This window comes from Bombina bombina, chromosome 5 (assembly GCF_027579735.1).
Source record: "Bombina bombina isolate aBomBom1 chromosome 5, aBomBom1.pri, whole genome shotgun sequence".
Taxonomy (NCBI): Eukaryota; Metazoa; Chordata; class Amphibia; order Anura; family Bombinatoridae; genus Bombina; species Bombina bombina.
The window spans coordinates 1,167,259,024-1,167,286,175 of record NC_069503.1 but is presented as its reverse complement, the minus strand read 5'-3'; the positions used below and the strand labels follow the sequence as shown (position 1 = coordinate 1,167,286,175).

At 42.0% G+C, this 27,152-nt stretch overlaps 1 protein-coding gene across 1 annotated transcript in view; it reads left to right on the top strand.

The window, feature by feature from the left end:
• The window catches only part of GRINA (glutamate ionotropic receptor NMDA type subunit associated protein 1), a gene marked incomplete in the record, with an annotated part of 295,760 nt that overhangs the window by 92,574 nt on the left and 176,034 nt on the right, over positions 1-27,152 (top strand).

The following is a 27,152-nucleotide window of genomic DNA, read 5'->3' as shown; positions in this document are numbered from 1 at the left end:
AAAAGTAAGATAAAGAGAACAGTAAAAAAAAAAGATGAATGAAAGTCATACTTATTTTATGAATATTTGATAATGCTGCCTGGATATGTCTCATAGATTGCTTTTTCTTTAAGTACAAGAAAGCTGCAAAATGTACAAGGCTGACGTTGTCTTCTTATTTCGTCAGCTTTATTAGCAAAATAAAGCTTTGTAAACGGAATATCTACAGTTATTTTTAGTTTAAATAAAATACACTTTCCAAACTTACATTTTATACAAATACTTGTTTTATTGCAATAAACAGATGGCAAAACATGGCACAATTTTGGTTATGTTTTAATTGGTATTTTAAATGGGTTAACATCCTTTGGGCCACTGATTTCTGTGTGGATATAAACAGGACGTGAGCTCCTTTTATACACTTTTTTTTTTTACTGGGATGTAAGCTTAGGAAAATACCCATTTTTAGTTCTGAACCAGATTAGTGCCAGGTAATAGTTTGCTAAATGTATCCATCAATCTGCAGGCCCTACTCAGGTGCTGAACCAAAAATCAATACCAAGTTGATTTTAAAACAATTATTTACTGTTAATATATTAAAAATTAGAGAGCCAAGATGATAAAATATTATTTATTTTAATATAATTTATGTCAATAACAACTTAAGAATATCTTATTGCCATACAAGTAAAATTGCTCGTTAGTACCAGGACGATTCTCTGAGCGGACACAACTTCCCTTGTCTGCGCAGCTCACTCTTCTGATCTGCGAACGATCAAGCGGGTCTCCTACACTCAGCAGAGACATCCAGCGAGTGACGACTTCAATGACATAGATAGAGCTTGCGCATGCGAAGTGCCGCCATATTCCAACCTCGGTTGTCAGCCCTGATTGGACGACCAGGTTTGGAAGACAATAAAAATTTAAATTTACATTGCAGTGAAAAGGTTTCTATTTCTCTTGTAAGGTGTATCCAGTCCACGGATCATCCATTACTTGTGGGATATTCTCCTTCCCAACAGGAAGTTGCAAGAGGATCACCCACAGCAGAGCTGCTATGTAGCTCCTCCCCTAACTGCCATATCCAGTCATTCTCTTGCAACTCTCAACAAGCATGGAGGTAGTAAGAGGAAAGTGGTGAAATGTAGCTGTTATCTTGCTTCAATCAAAAGTTTATTATTTTTAAATGGTACCGGAGTTGTACTATTTTGTTCCAGGCAGAAAAATAGAAGAATCTGCCTGTGATTTCTATGATCTTAGCAGGTTGTAACTAAGATCCATTGCTGTTCTCACACATGACTGAAGAGAGAGATAACTTCAGCGGGGGAATGGCGTGCAGGTTATCCTGCTATGAGGTATGTGCAGTTAAGATTTTTCTAGAAGATGTGAATGCTAGAAAATGCTGCTGATACCAGATTTATGTAAGGTAAGCCTGAATACAGTGATTTAATAGCGACTGGTATCATGCTTACTTTCTGAGGTAATACTCTTTTATATTTGCAATATAAAACGTTTGCTGGCATGTTTAAACATTTTTATATATACTTTGGTGATAAAACTTTATTGGGGCCTAGTTTTTTTCCACATGGCTGGCTTAAATTTGCCTAGAAACAGATTCTTGAGGCTTTCCACTGTGTTACTATGAGTGGGAGGGGCCTAATTTAGTGCTTTTTTGCGCAGTATCTTTTACAGACTGAGACATCCAGCTTCCTCCAGGAGTCCCCTGAATGCTATAGGACATCTCTAAAGGGCTAATAGTGGTGGTATTCCAGCGCTAAGAGTGCCCTAAGCTGTGACCGAAAAATGGGGTCTAACCTCCCCCAGAAAAAAGTATAACTGAGAAACAGGGATCGGTACAGCGCCAGAGGCCAAGGGACAAATATACAAAACTGCCGATACGTTTAAAAAATGTGGATTTATTACAATCAGATAAAATAATAAATTGTACAATAAGATGAGACCAAGTGGAGTAGTGGCAAAAATTGCCAAACAGATATTAAAACATATATAAAACCATAGGACGGTAAGTGGATTTAAAAAACTATAAAATCAGAAATAACTTGGCATTCATGTAATTAACGTAGAAGTCTAGGGTACATAAAAAGGTTGATAGCGCTGACTGAGAATTCAATGGGTGTGATGTGGTGGGTTCGTGGAGTGGGTTATGGATTCTTATATAGTGTACACTGTGGTGAAGTGTGGGAGGTGCGTGCAAAGTGGTGCAAAATTATGAGAATAGCCCTTTTAAGAGTAGACCTGGATGTGGATGCTTGAAAGCTACCAGAGAACGAATACAATGTAGCAAAATACAACACAGTAAAAATGGTTACAGGTGGAATGTGAGAGAGTGCAACACAGTCAAAATAATAAAACTGGATGTAAAATCACAAATAAAAAATACACATGAATAAATATCAAATGGGAACTAGGACTCCGACATAAAAACAAAGGATATCCAATCAAAAATAGTGAGGGGTCCTAAAAAACAAATAGGATGAAAAATGAAAGTCAAATAAATAGTCAATGAAAAATCCAAAAATTGATGCTCAACAAAGGAGGGATGAAGAACAAAGTCAGTGCAAAAATCGGTGGAAAAAGACAAAAAAAGCAGGCATAAAAAGTTAATCCATTTGTTATCCAAATTGTGACCAATAGGTGATCCAAATATATCGCAGTGGTGATAAAAAATAGTCTAATCACAACAAAGCCAGGTGAAAAAAAGAGAATATAAAACAAAGTGTAATGGGTGAGACAAGATAAATTCCAGGGATCCCAATGAACTTTAGGCAATCAGCGGCTCAATATTGTCGTCCCTAGTATATTCCTGCAACCCAAAATAACAACATAGCGTAATACAGTAAGAAATAGTAATAATCGAGTTGAAAAGATGCTTACCAAAGGGTCTACGCGTTTCGGTCCTCAAAAGACCTTTTTCAAGACTGATCCAGTGGTAAGCAAAGCATCTTTAAATAGGGGTTTACTGGAATACCCGGATGTGGCTTACAGAACATTCCACTTCCGGTTCCGCTCGGTTTTTGGAAATAAATTGCTTTAATTTGTCAGATATATGGATTATTTGTCAATATATTTCATGTCATATAAGGGGTATTTCAGTGAACGTGCTTATGGCAACATTATTGCATGTATTTGGATGTATCAAAAACCGGAAAGCGAAAGTGGTGACTTCACTTCCGGTTTACGGACCAGACTAGCATGCCTCTGTATCCTCACCTGATATTCAGTACATCCAAATTAAACAACTGTTGCAGCATGCTAACCAATTAGCGGCGATAACCCCAGACCCCCTGCCTTTTGGGTACTTGCAAAAAGAAACAATAGTCAGTTGGAGATGCCATATGTATCTCTTAAGTGTATTTTGCAGCACTTGTGGTAATCGAAAGTAACTGAAAATAAAATGTAATACAGAGCACGGTCACTGTTTAGACCATCTTTGTATATTGGAAGTTTCGAGTGCCCTATTTTGGACTCAACGGGTCTTGATATATATTCATACATGTGTACAGTATATGACATTATCATAATATCATGGCCCAATTTCTTATTAGGCAGGGTATTTTGGTCAAATAACAGTACATCTTGTTATCCACGTTTTGAAAAGTGGATTGATATGGTGCCTTGGGTTATCATGAACTGGTACCAGGCAGTGGTTTTACTATAATTTTTGTATGGTATAGAGGCCAATCGTTCATAGCTGGTGCCTATGATCAGATTGTTTATGTTGGTAATATTGAGGAAACGTTTTTCGCTATAGAACAGAAATCTATTGGATGTGGTATAGCATTTACCTCACACTTAACAAATACTAAAATAAAAAATATATTTGAGTACCCATATTAGGATAACATTGCCAACCTCAATTGCTATTTTCTAAAGTAAATGCTATACCACATCCAATAGATTTCTGTTCTATAGCGAAAAACGTTTCCTCAATATTACCAACATAAACAATCTGATCATAGGCACCACCTATGAACGATTGGCCTCTATACCATACAAAAATTATAGTAAAACCACTGCCTGGTACCAGTTCATGATAACCCAAGGCACCATATCAATCCACTTTTCAAAACGTGGATAACAAGATGTACTGTTATTTGACTAAAATACCCTGCCTAATAAGAAATTGGGCCATGATATTATGATAATGTCATATACTGTACACATGTATGAATATATATCAAGACCCGTTGAGTCCAAAATAGGGCACTCGAAACTTCCAATATACAAAGATGGTCTAAACAGTGACCGTGCTCTGTATTACATTTTATTTTCAGTTACTTTCGATTACCACAAGTGCTGCAAAATACACTTAAGAGATACATATGGCATCTCCAACTGACTATTGTTTCTTTTTGCAAGTACCCAAAAGGCAGGGGGTCTGGGGTTATCGCCGCTAATTGGTTAGCATGCTGCAACAGTTGTTTAATTTGGATGTACTGAATATCAGGTGAGGATACAGAGGCATGCTAGTCTGGTCCGTAAACCGGAAGTGAAGTCACCACTTTCGCTTTCCGGTTTTTGATACATCCAAATACATGCAATAATGTTGCCATAAGCACGTTCACTGAAATACCCCTTATATGACATGAAATATATTGACAAATAATCCATATATCTGACAAATTAAAGCAATTTATTTCCAAAAACCGAGCGGAACCGGAAGTGGAATGTTCTGTAAGCCACATCCGGGTATTCCAGTAAACCCCTATTTAAAGATGCTTTGCTTACCACTGGATCAGTCTTGAAAAAGGTCTTTTGAGGACCGAAACGCGTAGACCCTTTGGTAAGCACTTTTTCAACTCGATTATTACTATTTCTTACTGTATTACGCTATGTTGTTATTTTGGGTTGCAGGAATATACTAGGGACGACAATATTGAGCCGCTGATTGCCTAAAGTTCATTGGGATCCCTGGAATTTATCTTGTCTCACCCATTACACTTTGTTTTATATTATCTTTTTTTCACCTGGCTTTGTTGTGATTAGACTATATTTTTTATCACCACTGCGATATATTTGGATCACCTATTGGTCACAATTTGGATAACAAATGGATTAACTTTTTATGCCTGCTTTTTTTGTCTTTTTCCACCGATTTTTGCACTGACTTTGTTCGCCATCCCTCCTTTGTTGAGCATCAATTTCTCCAACATAGGTGTGTCCGGTCCACGGCGTCATCCTTACTTGTGGGATATTCTCTTCCCCAACAGGAAATGGCAAAGAGCCCAGCAAAGCTGGTCACATGATCCCTCCTAGGCTCCGCCTACCCCAGTCATTCTCTTTGCCGTTGTACAGGCAACATCTCCACGGAGATGGCTTAGAGTTTTTTAGTGTTTAATTTGGATTAAAAGCATCATCAGATTGGCTTACGAGACTGCCGGACGGCAGCCTCCCGAAAGAATCACAGCTCATTACACTAGGGCTGTGGCTTCCACATGGGCCTTCAAGAACGAGGCTTCTGTTGATCAGATATGTAGGGCAGCGACTTGGTCTTCACTGCACACTTTTACCAAATTTTACAAGTTTGATACTTTTGCTTCTTCTGAGGCTATTTTTGGGAGAAAGGTTTTGCAAGCCGTGGTGCCTTCCATTTAGGTGACCTGATTTGCTCCCTCCCTTCATCCGTGTCCTAAAGCTTTGGTATTGGTTCCCACAAGTAAGGATGACGCCGTGGACCGGACACACCTATGTTGGAGAAAACAGAATTTTTGTTTACCTGATAAATTAAGTTCTCCAACGGTGTGTCCGGTCCACGGCCCGCCCTGGTTTTTTAATCAGGTCTGATAATTTATTTTCTTTAACTACAGTCACCACGGTACCATATGGTTTCTCCTATGCAAATATTCCTCCTTAACGTCGGTCGAATGACTGGGGTAGGCGGAGCCTAGGAGGGATCATGTGACCAGCTTTGCTGGGCTCTTTGCCATTTCCTGTTGGGGAAGAGAATATCCCACAAGTAAGGATGACGCCGTGGACCGGACACACCGTTGGAGAAAGTAATTTATCAGGTAAACATAAATTCTGTTTTTTGGATTTTTCATTGACTATTTATTTGACTTTCATTTTTCATCCTATTTGTTTTTTAGGACCCCTCACTATTTTTGATTGGATATCCTTTGTTTTTATGTCGGAGTCCTAGTTCCCATTTGATATTTATTCATGTGTATTTTTTATTTGTGATTTTACATCCAGTTTTATTATTTTGACTGTGTTGCACTCTCTCACATTCCACCTGTAACCATTTTTACTGTGTTGTATTTTGCTACATTGTATTCGTTCTCTGGTAGCTTTCAAGCATCCACATCCAGGTCTACTCTTAAAAGGGCTATTCTCATAATTTTGCACCACTTTGCACGCACCTCCCACACTTCACCACAGTGTACACTATATATGGATCCATAACCCACTCCACGAACCCACCACATCACACCCATTGAATTCTCAGTCAGCGCTATCAACCTTTTTATGTACCCTAGACTTCTACGTTAATTACATGAATGCCAAGTTATTTCTGATTTTATAGTTTTTTAAATCCACTTACCGTCCTATGGTTTTATATATGTTTTAATATCTGTTTGGCAATTTTTGCCACTACTCCACTTGGTCTCATCTTATTGTACAATTTATTATTTTATCTGATTGTAATAAATCCACATTTTTTAAACGTATCGGCAGTTTTGTATATTTGTCCCTTGGCCTCTGGCGCTGTACCGATCCCTGTTTCTCAGTTATACTTTTTTCTGGGGGAGGTTAGACCCCATTTTTCGGTCACAGCTTAGGGCACTCTTAGCGCTGGAATACCACCACTATTATCTATTGATTCTCTTTTCTAACCGGCATCCTAGCAGCTTTGAATACACTAACTGCCAATACTATGGATACTCTGTTGTCAATTAGACAAGACATTGATTTTGACACATCGTATTTAGAAAAAGGAGAAGATGACTGTTTAGATGTCCAGACTATTTTTAAGAATCTAGAGAAATTATTAGTATCAGAGGTGAAGTATAAGGCAGACATATCATCCTTACGAAAATGCATTGAACTTAAAATTATACCTAAGGGCTTAATGGTCACTAAAGATTGTGCCTTTCCAATACACAAACCCAAATATTCCTCTAGATGGGCAGAGGCTTTAGCCACTGCCTCAGTCACCCTAATGAATATTATCATAGATTATAGGGATGAACTATTAAATGACACGGACATTGAAATCAAGGAGGATGAGCAGATATTGATGAACTTAGAAAGTTCTGGCATTGACATTTCAGAAAAGAAATTAAATTTAGTTAAAAAAGTAACTAAAATAAGAGAGGATGTCATCACAAAGAAGACCAAAAAATTAAAGAGAGAACTAGACGAAAAAAGAGCTAGTGATAACGAATTAATTGAAACCACAGATCACACACAAAACACTGACCATATGGCAGGGAGTACATCGGTAAAACCTGACGATAATAGGGCATATGACAGACAACCAGAAGTTATGAATCAGAATATACAGCAACCGGGGCAGAATAGGTTTCGCCCACAAAAAACACATGTGAACAGATTTCAGAAAGATAGGCTACATTCAGAATATAGTCCTACCAGACCAGAATGGAATAGAACAAACCATAGAGATAATTCTAATTATAGAAAGGAGGAACAGATGTACTGGGGACCACAACACTATAGATCCGAACCCTACTATGGGCACTATGAGAGCCCCCAAAGGCCATGGGAAAGGGCTCCCTATCAGAAAGCCTTTAGACATAACTACAGAGATAGAGAACACTACGGCCAAACAAATTATTCATCATGGAACCACAGAAGAGGCCCAAGACGCCACTATAGAGATGATAGGGGAAATTATCCCCAAAACTATTATGATGTCCAAAAACATGGAGGAGATCAAAATAATGACTACATCACTAGTTCGAGGCATGGGAATTGGGCAAATTCTGACATGCCAAGAAGAGATGGAACACATGGAGAATATGGAAAAAGTTCTTATAAACCACATGATATGACGAACTGTAGAAAACCTGATATGTCTGACAGACAGAACGGACATCCCAACAGAAGCCTGTCGAATGCCGACACAAACTCAGGGACGATTTTAAACCAAATCACCTCATCTTCACATTTTTTAGAAATGAATCAACCAGCAGTAAAGGACAAGAGAAAGAATTAGAGGAGGAGACCTCTGAACCACAAAGGAGACAAAAAAAGAAGACAAGAGGCAAACGTGGGGGAAATAAAACGAAGAGAAATAAGACCCCAATAACAAGCGATGGGGCAATTGATAATAAGGATCTTACACAAATACCTACATCATCTCGTGGATCCGACAAGAGGGCCACTGAAGATGGAATTTTCAACCTTAGTTCATATGAAATAAAAAAAGAAGAGAAGGAAGTTCTGAAGTATGGCCTCTCTTTTGCCCCGGCAAGGAGCATGGATAAATTCCAAACATTTATGAGTACCAAGGATTTCATAAGGAAATTAACCTTAAAAAGGTATTTCCAAAAAACTGCTCTTGATACAACGATACCCAGAAGCTACACCTCAGCTGATGCTGAAGATCCATATATCCACACGGGACTCAAACCAAAGTCCAGCTTCTATCCCACCCATGCTAAAGGAAATGCCATTGACGCATTTGAAATCATGGTTACCAAAGATATTAGAGATGTCAAACAAAAGAGTTTGAAAAAGATTAAACACAACCTAACCAAACAACATACAGAGACCATCAGGAAACTTGAGGCGAACAACCAACTAACGATTAAGCCAGCCGATAAAGGCGGGGGCATCGTCATTCTCGACAGGGAGAAGTACAATGCAGAGAACCAACGTCTTCTCGACGACCAAAAAACATATCTAAAGCTTAGGAATAATCCTGTGAAACAATATCAAGAAGAACTCAAGGAACTTCTCAAAACAGCTAAAAATTCCGGCATTTTGAACGAAAAAGAGCATAGATATCTAGACATAAAACATCCGATGACACCTATAATATACCATTTACCCAAGATACATAAAACCCTGATAGACCCTCCCGGACGTCCGATTATTTCTGGAATCGGGTCACTCACAAGTAACTTGTCCGAATACGTCGACCAACATCTTCAGAAGTACGTAAAGGCCCTCCCATCATACTTGAAAGATTCCACACAGGCTCTAAACATCCTGGAAGAGATCCCGTGGGAAGAAGGCTACATCATGGCCACCTGTGATGTAGCCGCCTTATATACCAGCATACCCCACAAAGAGGGACTTGAAGCAATAAAATGGTTCTTGGATAAAGATCCCTTGATGTTGGAAGATCAGGCCAAGTTTATATTGAACAGTATTCAACACATTCTACAGCACAACTACTTCTGTAATGAAGGAATATACTACCAACAAATCTGCGGTACAGCTATGGGGACCAGGTTCGCGCCCAGCTATGCCAACTTATACATGGGCAAATGGGAGAGTATATTCTGGGACTCCTGCCCAGCGAGCGCGGACCTGGTCCTCTACCGCAGATATATCGATGATATTCTTATCATCTGGAAAGGTACAACACAAGACCTCATATATACTATTGAGATTATGAACAAAAATGTTCTAAATCTAAAATTTACCCATATTTGGAGCCCAAAAGAAATAGTCTTCCTGGACTTAAAAATAGAAGTCCAGAATAGCAAAAGGGAAACGTCCACGCACTTCAAAACAGTTGATAGTAACAACTATGTGCATTATAACAGTTGCCATCATGAAAAATGGATAAACAACATCCCCAAAAGTCAATTTTTAAGAGTTCGAAAAAACTGTTCGAACATCCAAACTTGGGAGAAACAAGTGACCCGTCTAAAAGAAAAGTTTGTAGAACGAGGCTATAAGGAAGAAGATCTAAACCTCAAGATAGAGGAAGTAAGAAAGGTGGAAAGGAAAGATCTAACAAAGTACAAAGAAAAGAAAGGATACGGGACAGAAGGAAAACTCAATGTACCAATGATCACAGAGTACAGCAGTAACAGATATATTATGGAAAATTTTTTTAAAAAACACTGGCATCTGCTGAAGGACGACGAGATCATTGGGAACTTACTCCCTGATCGACCCAGCTTTGTATATAAAAAAACAAGTAACCTAAAAAACGTATTAGCTCCAAGCTTGCCTCGAAAGAAAAAAACAAAAACACACGACTTACAGGGAAAACCACTGAAAGGGTATTTCCCATGCCACTCTTGTAAAGCTTGCAAGAGAGGGATTAAGACTAAACAAGTCCATTCATTCCAAACTGGAGAAGAATTTACAATTAAAGACCTTATCAGATGCAAAGACACAGGGGTCATCTATCTTATAGAGTGTTCCTGTGGCCTCCAGTATGTCGGCCAGACTTCAAGAAGCCTCAGAGATAGGCTGAGAGAGCATATATTACTGATCGAAAAACAAAATAAGGACACCATACTATATAAACATTTTTCAGATAAACACAATGGCAGAATACAGGAGATGAGATTCATGGGCATACAAAAAATAATGAAAAATTGGAGGGGAGGGGACTTTGAAAAAATCCTTCTCAGGGCAGAGTCGAAATGGATTTTCCTTCTGGACTGCCTACACCCAAAAGGTCTAAACAATAAAGAGGACCTGGCCCACCTCTTTAATCAATAATGAGAATCCACTCCTATGCCCACCTATGATTCAAATCAAACGTTAGGTCTCACCAACTTTCCTTCCACATACATGAAAACATCTTACTTAAACTCATCTGAACCTTAGAAAGTGAGTTAGGAATACCTTCCCTCCTAAAAGAATTACTACACGCACTCCTAGATATAACAGGACTAATGGTATATTACCCTACGACTACATAATAGAAGTTCCCTCTACATAAATGCTATGTATACAAATACCCTCGTCGGGTCCAATGTTAAAACGTTGGGTTCATCAATCCCTGCTCATACACATTCATCAGTTCTCCTTATATGTAAGTGACACCCGATATTATGCTCAATTTCGAAAAGACAATCAACCAACCTCTCATTAAAGTAACAACTAAATATAGAATAACCCCAATTTTGACCTCAAAGTCTAGTCTGCTCCTATTTCTCTAAGTTATTGCCTCTTGACTGATAATATATCGCAAAAATATATCGCTAAGATACACCTAAAATTAACCTCACACTTAACAAATACTAAAATAAAAAATATATTTGAGTACCCATATTAGGATAACATTGCCAACCCCAATTGCTATTTTCTAAAGTAAATGCTATACCACATCCAATAGATTTCTGTTCTATAGCGAAAAACGTTTCCTCAATATTACCAACATAAACAATCTGATCATAGGCACCACCTATGAACGATTGGCCTCTATACCATACAAAAATTATAGTAAAACCACTGCCTGGTACCAGTTCATGATAACCAAAGGCACCATATCAATCCACTTTTCAAAACGTGGATAACAAGATGTACTGTTATTTGACTAAAATACCCTGCCTAATAAGAAATTGGGCCATGATATTATGATAATGTCATATACTGTACACATGTATGAATATATATCAAGACCCGTTGAGTCCAAAATAGGGCACTCGAAACTTCCAATATACAAAGATGGTCTAAACAGTGACCGTGCTCTGTATTACATTTTATTTTCAGTTACTTTCGATTACCACAAGTGCTGCAAAATACACTTAAGAGATACATATGGCATCTCCAACTGACTATTGTTTCTTTTTGCAAGTACCCAAAAGGCAGGGGGTCTGGGGTTATCGCCGCTAATTGGTTAGCATGCTGCAACAGTTGTTTAATTTGGATGTACTGAATATCAGGTGAGGATACAGAGGCATGCTAGTCTGGTCCGTAAACCGGAAGTGAAGTCACCACTTTCGCTTTCCGGTTTTTGATACATCCAAATACATGCAATAATGTTGCCATAAGCACGTTCACTGAAATACCCCTTATATGACATGAAATATATTGACAAATAATCCATATATCTGACAAATTAAAGCAATTTATTTCCAAAAACCGAGCGGAACCGGAAGTGGAATGTTCTGTAAGCCACATCCGGGTATTCCAGTAAACCCCTATTTAAAGATGCTTTGCTTACCACTGGATCAGTCTTGAAAAAGGTCTTTTGAGGACCGAAACGCGTAGACCCTTTGGTAAGCATCTTTTCAACTCGATTATTACTATTTCTTACTGTATTACGCTATGTTGTTATTTTGGGTTGCAGGAATATACTAGGGACGACAATATTGAGCCGCTGATTGCCTAAAGTTCATTGGGATCCCTGGAATTTATCTTGTCTCACCTATTACACTTTGTTTTATATTCTCTTTTTTTCACCTGGCTTTGTTGTGATTAGACTATATTTTTTATCACCACTGCGATATATTTGGATCACCTATTGGTCACAATTTGGATAACAAATGGATTAACTTTTTATGCCTGCTTTTTTTGTCTTTTTCCACCGATTTTTGCACTGACTTTGTTCTCCATCCCTCCTTTGTTGAGCACCAATTTTTGGATTTTTCATTGACTATTTATTTGACTTTCATTTTTCATCCTATTTGTTTTTTAGGACCCCTCACTATTTTTGATTGGATATCCTTTGTTTTTATGTCGGAGTCCTAGTTCCCATTTGATATTTATTCATGTGTATTTTTTATTTGTGATTTTACATCCAGTTTTATTATTTTGACTGTGTTGCACTCTCTCACATTCCACCTGTAACCATTTTTACTGTGTTGTATTTTGCTACATTGTATTCGTTCTCTGGTAGCTTTCAAGCATCCACATCCAGGTCTACTCTTAAAAGGGCTATTCTCATAATTTTGCACCACTTTGCACGCACCTCCCACACTTCACCACAGTGTACACTATATATGGATCCATAACCCACTCCACGAACCCACCACATCACACCCATTGAATTCTCAGTCAGCGCTATCAACCTTTTTATGTACCCTAGACTTCTACGTTAATTACATGAATGCCAAGTTATTTCTGATTTTATAGTTTTTTAAATCCACTTACCGTCCTATGGTTTTATATATGTTTTAATATCTGTTTGGCAATTTTTGCCACTACTCCACTTGGTCTCATCTTATTGTACAATTTATTATTTTATCTGATTGTAATAAATCCACATTTTTTAAACGTATCGGCAGTTTTGTATATTTGTCCCTTGGCCTCTGGCGCTGTACCGATCCCTGTTTCTCACATCTCTAAAGGGCTCTTAGGCTTTCCAAAATTGTTTGTTGGGGAAGGTAGGCCCACAGCAAGGCTGTGGCAGTTTGGTGTGACTGTTTAAAAATGTCTAGATCGTTTTTTTTATCCGTTTTTTGAACTAAGGGGTTAATCATCCATTTGCAAGTGGGTGCAATGCTCTGTTAGCTTATTATACACACTGTAAAAAATTCGTTTGATTTACTGCCTTTTTTCACTGTTTTTCAAATTCTGACAAAATTTGTTTCTCTTAAAGGCACAGTACCGTTTCTCATATTTGCTTGTTAACTTGATTTAAAGTGTTTTCCAAGCTTGCTAGTCTCATTGCTAGTCTGTACAAACATGTCTGACATAGAGGAAACTCCTTGTTCATTATGTTTAAAAGCCATTGTGGAACCCCCTCTTAGAATGTGTACCAAATGTACTGATTTCACTTTAAGCAATAAAGATCATATTCTGTCTTTAAAAAATTTATCACTAGAGGAATCTGACGAGGGGGAAGTTATGCCGACTAACTCGCCCCATGTGTCAGACCCTTTGACTCCTTTAGACGAAATACAGAGCATACTGACGCTTTAAGAGCTATGTCTGATACTGCCTCACAATATGCAGAAGCTGAAGAAGGAGAGCTTCTTTCTGTGGGTGATGTTTCTGACTCAGGGAAGATGATACAACCTGATTCTGATATCTCTACATTTAAATTTAAGCTTGAACACCTCTGCGTGTTACTCAGGGAGGTTTTAGCTGCTCTGAATGACTGTGATACAATTGCAGTGCCAGAGAAATTGTGTAGACTGGATAAATACTATGCAGTGCACTGATGTTTTTCCAATACCTAAAAGGTTTACAGAAATTATTAGTAAGGAATGGGATAGACCAGTTGTGCCGTTCTCTCCCCCTCCTGTTTTTAGAAAAATGTTTCCAATAGACGCCACCACACGGGACTTATGGCAGACAGTTCCTAAGGTGGAGGGAGCAGTTTCTACTCTAGCAAAGCGTACTACTATCCCTGTCGAGGACAGTTGTGCTTTCTTACATCCAATGGATAAAAAGTTAGAGGGTTACCTTAAGAAAATGTTTATTCAACAAGGTTTTATCCTACAGCCCCTTGCATGCATTGCTCCTGTCACTGCTGCTGCGGCGTTCTGGTTTGAGTCTCTGGAAGAGGCTTTACAGGTAGCGACTCCATTGGATGACATACTTGACAAGCTTAGAGCACTTAAGCTAGCCAATTCTTTTGTTTCTGATGCCATTGTTCATTTGACTAAACTAACGGCTAAGAATTCTGGTTTTGCTATCCAGGCGCGCAGAGCGCTATGGCTTAAATCATATTCAGTTGACGTTACTTCAAAGTCTAAGCTGCTTAACATTCCCTTCAAGGGGCAGACCCTATTTGGGCCTGGTTTGAAGGAGATTATTGCTGATATCACTGGAGGAAAAGGTCATGCCCTTCCTCAGGATAGGTCCAAATCAAGGGCCAAACAGTCTAATTTCCGTGCCTTTCGAAACTTCAAGGCAAGTGCGGCATCAACTTCCTCTAATGCAAAACAAGAGGGAACTTTTGCTCAGTCCAAGACGGTCTGGAGACCTAACCAGACCTGGAACAAGGGTAAGCAGGCCAAAAAGCCTGCTGCTGCCTCTAAGACAGCATGAAGGAACGGTCCCCTATCCGGTAACGGATCTAGTAGGGGGCAGACTTTCGCTCTTCGCCCAGGCGTGGGCAAGAGATGTCCAGGATCCCTGGGCGTTGGAAATTATATCCCAGGGATATCTTCTGGACTTCAAGGCTTCCCCTCCAAAAGGGAGATTTCACCTTTCTCAATTATCTGCAAACCAGATAAAGAGAGGGGCATTCTTACACTGTGTAAAAGACCTCCTAGTTATGGGAGTGATCCATCCAGTTCCAAAGGAGGAATAGGGACAGGGATTTTACTCAAATCTGTTTGTTGGTCCCAAAAAAGAGGGAACCTTCAGACCAATTTTGGATCTAAAGATCTTAAACAAATTTCTCAGGGTCCCATCATTCAAGATGGAGACTATTCGTACCATCCTACCTATGATCCAGGAGGGTCAATACATGACTACAGTGGATTTAAAGGATGCTTATCTTCACATTCCGATACACAAAGATCATCATCGGTTTCTCAGGTTTGCCTTCCTAAACAGGCATTACCAGTTTGTAGCTCTTCCCTTTGGGTTAGCTACAGCCCCAAGAATTTTTACGAAGGTTCTGGGGTCGCTTCTGGCGGTCCTAAGGCCGCGGGGCATAGCAGTGGCCCCTTATTTAGACGACATCCTGATTCAGGCGTCAAACTTCCAAGTTGCCAAGTCTCATACGGACATAGTGTTGGCATTTCTGAGGTCGCATGGGTGGAAGGTGAACGAGGAAAAGAGTTCTCTATCCCCCCTCACAAAAGTTTCCTTCCTAGGGTCTCTGATAGATTCTGTAGAAATTAAAATTTACCTGACGGAGTCCAGGTTATCAAAACTTCTAAATTCCTGCCGTGTTCTTTATTCCATTCCTCGCCCTTCGGTGGCTCAGTGCATGGAAGTAATCGGCTCAATGGTAGCGGCAATGGACATAGTGCCGTTTGCACGCCTTCATCTCATACCGCTGCAACTATGCATGCTCAGTCAGTGGAATGGGGATTACACAGATTTGTCCTCTCTACTAAATCTGGATCAAGAAAACAGAGATTCTCTTCTCTGGTGGCTATCTCGGGTCCATCTGTCCAAAGGTATGACCTTTTGCAGGCCAGATTGGACAATTGTAACGACAGATTGCCAGCCTTCTAGGTTGGGGTGCAGTCTGGAACCCCCTGAAGGCTCAGGGAGACACTCCTTCCAATAAACATTCTGGAACTAAGAGCGATATTCAATGCTCTTCAGGCTTGGCCTCAGCTACCGACCCTGAGGTTCATCAGATTTCAGTCGGACAACATCACGACTGTGGCTTACATCAACCATCAAGGGGGAACAAGGAGTTCCCTAGCGATGTTAGAAGTCTCAAAGATAATTTGCTGGGTGGAGATTCACTTTTGCCATCTATCAGCTATCCATATCCCAGGTGTAGAGAACTGGGAGGCGGATTTTCTAAGTCGACAGACTTTTCATCCGGGGGAGTGGGAACTCCATCCGGAGGTGTTTGCACAATTGGTTCATCGTTGGGGCAAACCAGAACTGGATCTCATGGCGTCTCGCCAGAACGCCAAGCTTCCTTGTTACGGATCCAGGTCCAGGGACCCCAAGGCAACGCTGAGACAGGACCTTCTACTTCAAGGTCCTTTCAACCATCCAAATCTAATTTCTCTGAGGCTGACTGCCTGGAGATTGAACGCTTGATTTTATCAAAGCGTGGTTTCTCCGAGTCAGTCATTGATACCTTAATTCAGGCACGAAAGCCTGTCACCAGGAAAATCTATCATAAGATATGGCGTAAATATCTTTATTGGTGTGAATCCAAGGGCTACTCATGGAGTAAGGTCAGGATTCCCAGGATATTATCCTTTCTCCAAGAAGGATTGGAGAAAGGATTGTCGGCTAGTTCTTTAAAGGGACAGATTTCTGCACTATCTATTCTTTTGCACAAGCGTCTGGCGGATGTCCCAGACGTTCAGGCATTTTGTCAGGCTTTAGTTAGAATCAAGCCTGTGTTTAAACCTGTTGCTCCACCTTGGAGCTTAAATTTTGGTTCTTAAAGTTCTTCAGGTGGTTCCGTTTGAACCTCTTCATTCCATAGATATTAAACTTTTATCTTGGAAAGTTCTTTTTTTGGTAGCTATTTCCTCGGCTCGTAGAGTTTCCGAGCTATCTTCCTTACAATGTGATTCTCCTTATCTGATCTTCCATGCAGATAAGGTAGTTCTGCGTACCAAACCTGGGTTTTTACCTAAGGTGGTATCTAATAAGAATATCAATCAAGAGATTGTTGTTCCGTCTTTGTGTCCTAATCCTTCTTCAAAGAAGGAACGTCTATTACACAATCTGGACGTGGTTCGTGCTTTAAAGTTTTACTTACAAGCTACTAAAGATTTTCGTCAAACATCTGCTTTGTTTGTTGTCTACTCTTGACAGAGGAGAGGTCAAAAGGCTTCGGCAACCTCTCTTTCCTTTTGGCTTCGGAGTATTATACGCCTAGCCTATGAGACTGCTGGACAGCAGCCCCCTGAAAGGATTACAGCTCATTCTACTAGAGCGGTAGCTTCCACCTGGGCCTTTAAAAATGAGGCTTCTGTTGAACAGATTTGCAAGGCGGCGACTTGGTCTTCGCTTCATACTTTTTCCAAATTCTACAAATTTGATACTTTTGCTTCTTTGGAGGCTATTTTTGGGAGAGAGGTTTTACAGGCAGTGGTACCTTCCGTTTATGTACCTGCCTTGTCCCTCCCTTCATCCGTGTACTTTAGCTTTGGTATTGGTATCCCACAAGTAATGGATGATCCGTGGACTGGATACACCTTACAAGAGAAAACACAATTTATGCTTACCTGATAAATTTATTTCTCTTGTGGTGTATCCAGTCCACGGCCCGCCCTGTCATTTTAAGGCAGGTATTTTTTAATTTTAAACTACAGTCACCACTGCACCCTGTGGTTTCTCCTTTTTCTGCTTGTTTCGTCGAATGACTGGATATGGCAGTTAGGGGAGGAGCTATATAGCAGCTCTGCTGTGAGTGATCCTCTTGCAACTTCCTGTTGGGTAGGAGAATATCCCACAAGTAATGGATGATCCGTGGACTGGATACACCACAAGAGAAATAAATTTATCAGGTAAGCATAAATTATGTTTTAATATTAGAAGTACATTTAAAAGCTGTTTTTTGTTTGAACACGTTTAAATGATTTTTAATGTTATTTTTTAAAATTTTATTACAATGTCCCTTTAAAATCCTTTGGGCAACTCATTTCTGTGTGAATAAATACAGAGCATGAATCCCTTCATAAGATAGACATGGTCTCAGCCTGACCCAACGCTCTTTATGGCAAACAATCTGCTGCCAACCTTGTCAACTCAGTTATTTATTCAGAAAAGGTAAAATATATTTTAAAAGGGTAAAATCCTTTGGGCCACTCATTTCTGTGTGGATATTTACAGAACGTGAGCCCCATCATAGGAGAGATATGTTCTCAGCCTGACACAACGCTATTTATGGCAAATTAACTGGTGCCAACCTTGCCACTTTATATATTTTACCTTTTCTAAGTAAGTAAATAGTATTTTAAAACAATTAAAATCCTTTGGGCCACTGATTTCTGTGTGGTTTTATAGGGTGTGAGCCCCTTTATACAATCCAAGTGTTTTCAGACTGTCCCAAATATTTAAATGGCAAAGAAACCCTTTAAATAGCAGTAACTTATTTAGAAAAGGTAAAAAATGTGATTTGACAAGGTTGGCACCAGTTTGTCATAAAAAGCGTTGGGCTCTCTCCCTGTATATATCCACACAGAAATGAGGGGCCAAAAAGATTTTAACCCTTTTTAAAACACCACTTATTGAGAAAAGGTAAAATATATGAAGTGGCAAGGATGGCACCAATTTGTTTACCATATAAATTGTTTGCCAGTCTGAAAACATATGGATGGTATGAAGGGGCTTACTATATACACAAATGAGTAGCTGAAAAGATTTTAACCCTTTTAAAATACTAGTTACTTATTCAGAAAAGGTAAACTATATGAGGTGGCAAAGTTGGCACCAGATTGTTTGCCATAAAGAGCGTTGGGCCAGGCTGATAACATCTGTCCTATGATAGGCTCATGCCCTGTATATAAACACACAGAAATGAGTGGCCCAAAGGATTTGAACCCTTTTTAAAATACCAGTTACTTATTCAAAACATAATCAAAATTGTGCCACTTTTGCCATCTGTTTATTGCAATATAACACGTACTAGTCATAAAGCCCGTGTACACGGGCCATTTTTTTGCAGTACAGTGGTTCCACCCATTGCTCTCTCTCTCCCCCCTCTCTTCTGCTCTCTATCTGCCCCCTCTCTCTCCCCCTCTCTTTTGCGCTCTCTCTCCCCCTCTCTTTTGCGCTATCCCCCTCTCTTTTGCGCTATCCCCCTCTCTTTTGCGCTCTCCCTCTCTTTTGCGCTCGCTCTCCCTCTCTTTTGCGCTCTCTCTCCCTCTCTTTTGCGCTCTCTCTCTCCCTCTCTTTTGCGCTCTCTCTCTCCCTCTCTTTTGCGCTCTCTCTCTCCCTCTCTTTTGCGCTCTCTCTCTCCCTCTCTTTTGCGCTCTCTCTCTCCCTCTCTTTTGCGCTCTCTCTCTCCCTCTCTTTTGCGCTCTCTCTCTCCCTCTCTTTTGCGCTCTCTCTCTCCCTCTTTTGCGCTCTCTCTCTCCCTCTCTTTTGCGCGCTCTCTCTCTCCCTCTCTTTTGCGCGCTCTCTCTCTCCCTCTCTTTTGCGCGCTCTCTCTCTCCCTCTCTTTTGCGCGCTCTCTCTCTCCCTCTCTTTTGCGCTCTCTCTCTCTCCCTCTCTTTTGCGCTCTCTCTCCCTCTCTTTTGCGCTCTCTCTCCCTCTCTTTTGCGCTCTCTCTCCCTCTCTTTTGCGCTCTCTCTCCCTCTTTTGCGCGCTCTCTCCCTCTCTTTGCGCTCTCTCTCCCTCTCTTTTGCGCTCTCTCTCCCTCTCTTTTGCGCTCTCTCTCCCTCTCTTTTGCGCTCTCTCTCCCTCTCTTTTGCGCTCTCTCTCCCTCTCTCTCCCCGCTCTTTTGCGCTCTCTCTCCCCGCTCTTTTGCGCTCTCTCTCCCGCTCTTTTGCGCTCTCTCTCCCGCTCTTTTGCGCTCTCTCCCGCTCTTTTGCGCTCTCTCTCCCGCTCTTTTGCGCTCTCTCCCGCTCTCTCTCCCGCTCTTTTGCGCTCTCTCTCCCGCTCTTTTGCGCTCTCTCTCCCGCTCTTTTGCGCTCTCTCTCCCGCTCTTTTGCGCTCTCTCTCCCGCTCTTTTGCGCTCTCTCCCCCCGCTCTTTTGCGCTCTCTCCCCCCGCTCTTTTGCGCTCTCTCCCCCCGCTCTTTTGCGCTCTCTCCCCCCGCTCTTTTGCGCTCTCTCCCCCGCTCTTTTGCGCTCTCTCTCCCCCGCTCTTTTGCGCTCTCTCTCCCCGCTCTTTTGCGCTCTCTCTCCCCGCTCTTTTGCGCTCTCTCTCCCCTCTCTTTTGCGCTCTCTCTCCCCTCTCTTTTGCGCTCTCTCTCCCCTCTCTTTTGCGCTCTCTGTCCCCTCTCTTTTGCGCTCTCTCCCCCCTCTTTTGCGCTCTCTCCCCCCCTCTTTTGCGCTCTCTCCCCCCTCTTTTGCGCTCTCTCCCCCCTCTTTTGCGCTCTCTCCCCCCCTCTTTTGCGCTCTCCCCCCTCTCTTTTGCGCTCTCTCTCCCCTCTCTTTTGCGCTCTCTCTCCCCTCTCTTTTGCGCTCTCTCTCCCCTCTCTTTTGCGCTCTCTCTCCCCTCTCTTTTGCGCTCTCTCCCCCCGCTCTTTTGCGCTCTCTCTCCCCCGCTCTTTTGCGCTCTCTCTCCCCCGCTCTTTGCGCTCTCTCTCCCCGCTCTTTTGCGCTCTCTCTCCCCGCTCTTTTGCGCTCTCTCTCCCCTCTCTTTTGCGCTCTCTCTCCCCTCTCTTTTGCGCTCTCTCTCCCCTCTCTTTTGCGCTCTCTGTCCCCTCTCTTTTGCGCTCTCTCCCCCCTCTTTTGCGCTCTCTCCCCCCTCTTTTGCGCTCTCTCCCCCCTCTTTTGCGCTCTCTCCCCCCTCTTTTGCGCTCTCTCCCCCCTCTTTTGCGCTCTCTCCCTCTCTTTTGCGCTCTCTCCCCTCTCTTTGCGCTCTCTCTCCCCTCTCTTTTGCGCTCTCTCTCCCCTCTCTTTTGCGCTCTCCCCTCTCTTTTGCGCTCTCCCCTCTCTTTTGCGCTCTCTCCCCCCTCTTTTGCGCTCTCTCCCCCCTCTTTTGCGCTCTCACCCCCCCTCTTTTGCGCTCTCTCCCCCCTCTTTTGCGCTCTCTCCCCCCTCTTTTGCGCTCTCTCCCCTCTCTTTTGCCCTCTCTCCCCTCTCTTTTGCCCTCTCCCCCCTCTCTTTTGCCCTCTCTCTCTCCCCCCCCTCTCTTTTGCGCTCTCCCCCCCTCTCTTTTGCGCTCTCCCCCCCTCTCTTTTGCGCTCTCCCCCCCCCCTCTTTTGCGCTCTCTCCCCCCTCTCTTTTGCGCTCTCTCTCTCCCCCCTCTCTTTTGCGCTCTCTCTCTCTCTCCCCCTCTCTTTTGCGCTCTCTCTCTCCCCCTCTCTTTTGTGCTCTCTCTCTCTCCCCCTCTCTTTTGCGCGCTCTCTCTCTCCCCCTCTCTTTTGCGCGCTCTCTCTCTCCCCCTCTCTTTTGCGCGCTCTCTCTCTCCCCCTCTCTTTTGCGCTCTCTCTCTCCCCCTCTCTTTTGCGCTCTCTCTCTCCCCCTCTCTTTTGCGCTCTCTCTCTCCCCCTCTCTTTTGCGCTCTCTCTCTCCCCCTCTCTTTTGCGCTCTCTCTCTCCCCCTCTCTTTTGCGCTCTCTCTCTCCCCCTCTCTTTTGCGCTCTCTCTCTCCCCCTCTCTTTTGTGCTCTCTCTCCCCCTCTTTTGCGCTCTCTCTCTCCCCCTCTCTTTTGCGCTCTCCCCCTCTCTTTTGCGCTCTCTCCCCCCTCTTTTTTGCGCTCTCTCTCTCCCCCCTCTCTTTTGCGCTCTCTCTCTCTCCCCCCTCTCTTTTGCGCTCTCTCTCTCTCCCCCTCTCTTTTGCGCTCTCTCTCTCTCCCCCTCTCTTTTGCGCTCTCTCTCTCTCCCCCTCTCTTTTGCGCGCTCTCTCTCTCCCCCCTCTCTTTTGCGCTCTCTCTCTCCCCCTCTCTTTTGCGCTCTCTCTCTCCCCCTCTCTTTTGCGCTCTCTCTCTCCCCCTCTCTTTTGCGCTCTCTCTCTCCCCCTCTTTGCGCTCTCTCTCTCCCCCTCTCTTTTGCGCTCTCTCTCTCCCCCTCTCTTTTGTGCTCTCTCTCTCTCCCTCTCTTTTGCGCTCTCTCTCTCCCTCTCTTTTGCGCTCTCTCTCTCCCTCTCTTTTGCGCTCTCTCTCTCCCTCTCTTTTGCGCTCTCTCTCTCCCCCTCTCTTTTGCGCTGTCTCTCTCTCCTTCTCTTGTGCGCTCTCTCTCTCTCTCCCCTGTGCGCTCTCTCTCTCTCCCCCCTCTCTTTTGCGCTCTCTCTCCCCCTCTCTTTTGCGCTCTCTCTCTCCCCCTCTCTTTTGCGCTCTCTCTCTCCCCCTCTCTTTTGCGCTCTCTCTCCCCCCTCTCTTTTGCGCTCTCTCTCTCCCCCCTCTCTTTTGCGCTCTCTCTCTCCCCCCTCTCTTTTGCGCTCTCTCTCTCCCCCCTCTCTTTTGCGCTCTCTCTCTCCCCCCTCTCTTTTGCGCTCTCTCTCTCCCCCCTCTCTTTTGCGCTCTCTCCCCCCTCTCTTTTGCGCTCTCTCCCCCCTCTCTTTTGCGCTCTCTCCCCCCTCTCTTTTGCGCTCTCTCTCTCCCCCCTCTCTTTTGCGCTCTCTCTCTCCCCCCTCTCTTTTGCGCTCTCTCTCTCCCCCCTCTCTTTTGCGCTCTCTCTCTCTCCCCCTCTCTTTTGCGCTCTCTCTCTCTCCCCCTCTCTTTTGCGCGCGCTCTCTCTCTCCCCCTCTCTTTTGCGCTCTCTCTCTCTCTCCCCCTCTATTTTGCGCTCTCTCTCTCTCTCCCCCTCTCTTTTGCGCTCTCTCTCTCTCTCCCCCTCTCTTTTGCGCTCTCTCTCTCTCTCCCCCTCTCTTTTGCGCTCTCTCTCTCTCCCCCTCTCTTTTGCGCTCTCTCTCTCTCTCCCCCTCTCTTTTGCGCTCTCTCTCTCTCTCCCCCTCTCTTTTGCGCTCTCTCTCTCTCTCCCCCTCTCTTTTGCGCTCTCTCTCTCTCTCCCCCTCTCTTTTGCGCTCTCTCTGTAAGTTTGTTTAGGTTTTTGGAAAGTGTATTATTTTATTTCAACTAAAATTAACCGTAGATATTTAGTTAAGCTTTATTTTGCAAATTTAAGAAGCTGACTGAATAATAAGCCATCTTCAGCCTCGTACATTTTGCAGCTTTCTTGTACTTAAAGGGACACTGAACCCAAATCTTTTCTTTTGTGATTCAGATAGAGCATGCAATTTTAAGCAACTTTCTAATTTACTCCTATTGTAAAAAATTTTTCGTTCTCTTGCTATATTTATTTGAAAAAGAAAGTCCAGAACCTTGGACAGCACTTGTTTATTGGTGAATTAATGTATCCACCAATCAGCAAGAACAACCAAGGTTGTTGACCAAAATGGGCCGGCATTTAAACTTACATTCTTGCTTTTCAAATAAAGATACCAAGAGAATGAAGAACATTTGCTAATAGGAGTAAATTAGGAAGGTGCTTAAAATTGCATGCTCTATCTGAATCACAAAAGAAATAATTTGGGTTTAGTGTCCCTTTAATGTTCATTTACAGTAGTTACCTTATAAATGACAGTCACAGTGATTACCTTATAAATGACAGACACAGTGATTACCTTATAAATGACACTCACAGTGGTTACCATATAAATGACAGTCACAGTGGTTACCATATAAATGACAGTCACAGTGGTTACCTTATAAGTGACAGTAACAGTGGTTACTTTATAAATGACACTCACAGTGGTTACCTTATAAATGACAGTCACAGTGGTTACCTTATAAGTGACAGTCACAGTGGTTACCTTATAAATGACAGTCACAGTGGTAACCTTATAAATGACACTCACAGTGGTTACCTTATAAATGACAGTCACAGTGGTTACTTTATAAATGACAGTCACAGTGGTTACCTTATAAGTGACAGTCACAGTGGTTACCTTATAAATGACAGTCACAGTGATTACTTTATAAATGACAGTCACAGTGGTTACCTTATAAGTGACAGTCACAGTGGTTACCTTATAAGTGACAGTCACAGTGGTTACCTTATAAATGACAGTCACAGTGGTTACCTTATAAATGACACTCACAGTGATTACCTTATAAATGACAGTCACAGTGGTTACCTTATAAATGACAGTCACAGTGGTTACCTTATAAATGACAGTGACAGTGGTTACCTTATAAATGACAGTCACAGTGGTTACCTTATAAATGACAGTCACAGTGGTAACCTTATAAATGACACTCACAGTGGTTACCTTATAAATGACAGTCACAGTGGTAACCTTATAAATGACACTCACAGTGGTTACTTTATAAATGACAGTCACAGTGGTAACCTTATAAATAACAGTCACTGTGGTTACCATATAAATGACAGTCACAGTGGTAACCTTATAAATGACAGTCACAGTGGTTACCTTATAAGTGATACTCACAGTGGTTACCTTATAAGTGACAGTCACAGTGGTTACCTTATAAATGACAGTCTCATTGATTACCTTATAAATGACACTCACAGTGATTACCTTATAAATGACAGTCACAGTGATTATCTTATAAATGACACTCACAGTGGTTACCTTATAAATGACAGTCACAGTGATTATCTTATAAATGACACTCACAGTGATTACCTTATAAATGACAGTCACAGTGATTACCTTATAAATGACACTCACAGTGATTACCTTATAAATGACACTCACAGTGATTACCTTATAAGTGACAGTCACAGTGGTTACCTTATAAATGACAGTCACAGTGATTACCTTATAAATGACACTCACAGTGATTACCTTATAAGTGACAGTCACAGTGGTTACCTTATAAATGACTCACAGGGGTTACCATATAAATGACAGTCACAGTGATTATCTTATAAATGACACTCACAGTGATTACCTTATAAGTGACAGTCACAGTGGTTCCTTATAAGTGATACTCACAGTGATTACCTTATAAATGACAGTCTCATTGATTACCTTATAAATGACAGTCACAGTGGTTACCTTATAAATGACAGTCACAGTGATTATCTTATAAATGACAGTCACAGTGATTACCTTATAAATGACAGTCTCATTGATTACCTTATAAATGACAGTCACAGTGGTTACCTTATAAATGACAGTCACAGTGATTATCTTATAAATGACAGTCACAGTGGTTACCTTATAAATGACTCACAGGGGTTACCATATAAATGACAGTCACAGTGATTACTTTATAAATGACAGACACAGTGGTTACCTTATAAATGACAGACACAGTGGTTACCTTATAAATGACAGTCACAGTGATTACTTTATAAATGACAGTCACAGTGGTTACCTTATAAATGACACTCACAGTGGTTACCTTATAAATGACACTCACAGTGGTTACCTTATAAATGACAGTCACAGTGGTTACCTTATAAGTGACAGTCACAGTGGTTACCTTATAAGTGACAGTCACAGTGGTTACCTTATAAGTGACAGTCACAGTGGTTACCTTATAAGTGACAGTCACAGTGGTTACCTTATAAGTGACAATCAGCATAAACCACTGTGAGTGAACATTAAGAGCTGCAAAATGTTTAGTTTTCAGAATTATTGTGTCTATTGTTTGTTACATTAAAGCTAATAAAAAAAAAAAAAGCAAACAAAAAACCTTTGATTGGAGATCACATTTCCTGTCTAGAATGGAGATCCAGTCTGCAGTCGGACACCTTTGGCATTGTTGTTGTGCTTGCCTGGTCGATATTGCATGGTGAAATTGTAAAGCCAGGCTCAATCTCAATAAGCGGGGGTTGTGACCAGCTATGCGTTTTAGCCACACAAGGCGGTTATGGTCCATCATCAGTGTAAAACAATACCCTATAGGTAGGGTTTGTAATTTTTCAAGGCCCACACTAAAGCCAGGCATTCCTTTTTCTTTGGCCGCATAACTCTCAAAGGTAAAAGCTCAGGTATGCCACAGGATGCTTGTGTCTGTCCTCTCCGACCTGACTTAGTACAGCTCCCAGTCCAAACATGGAGGCATCTGTGTGTACAACAAAGCGTTTTGTAGGGTAAGAACAGGGGCATTTACTAGAGCATCTTGACTGCTGAAAGCCCTCACACACTCCGGGGAGCACAGGACCTGTCTAGGGAGGTTCTTTTTAGTCAGGTCGGTCAGGGACTTGGCTAAGATACTGTAGTCTGGCATAAATTTACTGTAGTAACCGCCCGTTCCTAGTAAGGCCATTACCTGGGTTTTAGTGCGTGACTGTGGCCAGTTGGCTACTGCTTCTACTTTAGTGGGTTCCGGTCATTGCTTGCCTGCTCCAACCCGGTGCCCTATGTACTGTACCTCAGCCATGCCGATGGGGCATTTGTCGGGCCTAAGAGTCAGTCCTGCAGCTTGAATTATATCCAACACAGTGGCTATGTGCAAGAGGTGTTCGTCCCACATGCGGCTATAGATGGCAATGTCATCTAGATACGCGCAGATAAAATCTTGCAAGCCATCCATGAGCCGGTTGGCCATTCTATGAAATGTGGCTGGGGCATTCTTCATCCCAAATGGCATTATTCAAAATTGGTTTAAGCCGAATGGGGTGATGAATGCCGACTTTGGAATCCGCCTCTGGCTCCAGGGGAATCTGCTAGTACCCCTTGCACAAGTCAATAGTGAAATGTGATAATACAATATTACAATATAAAAAAGAGATGAGCCATAAAATGAAAGTTCATATGTAAGGATATATTCGCTCTCTCTGGGTTTTTCAGACCTCTGTGTTCCTCCGTGTGCTCTCAAAGAAAAGGATAAATATGCAACATAATGTAACTCTGTAACCACTTGAAGGAGAACCGATAAACTTGTTAACGAGTGATTACTCACATTTGTTGGAGCTTTCAACCAAGCTCAGGGAAATGCGCACTCCCACTTTATACTGCTGGGAAAACAGATACTCTTACGCAGATATAATAAAATGAAATATTTATTAAAATATATAAAAAGCCTCACAAATGCATCATAGACACCTCTGCCATAGGGTGAATGAGCAATAATATATATGATA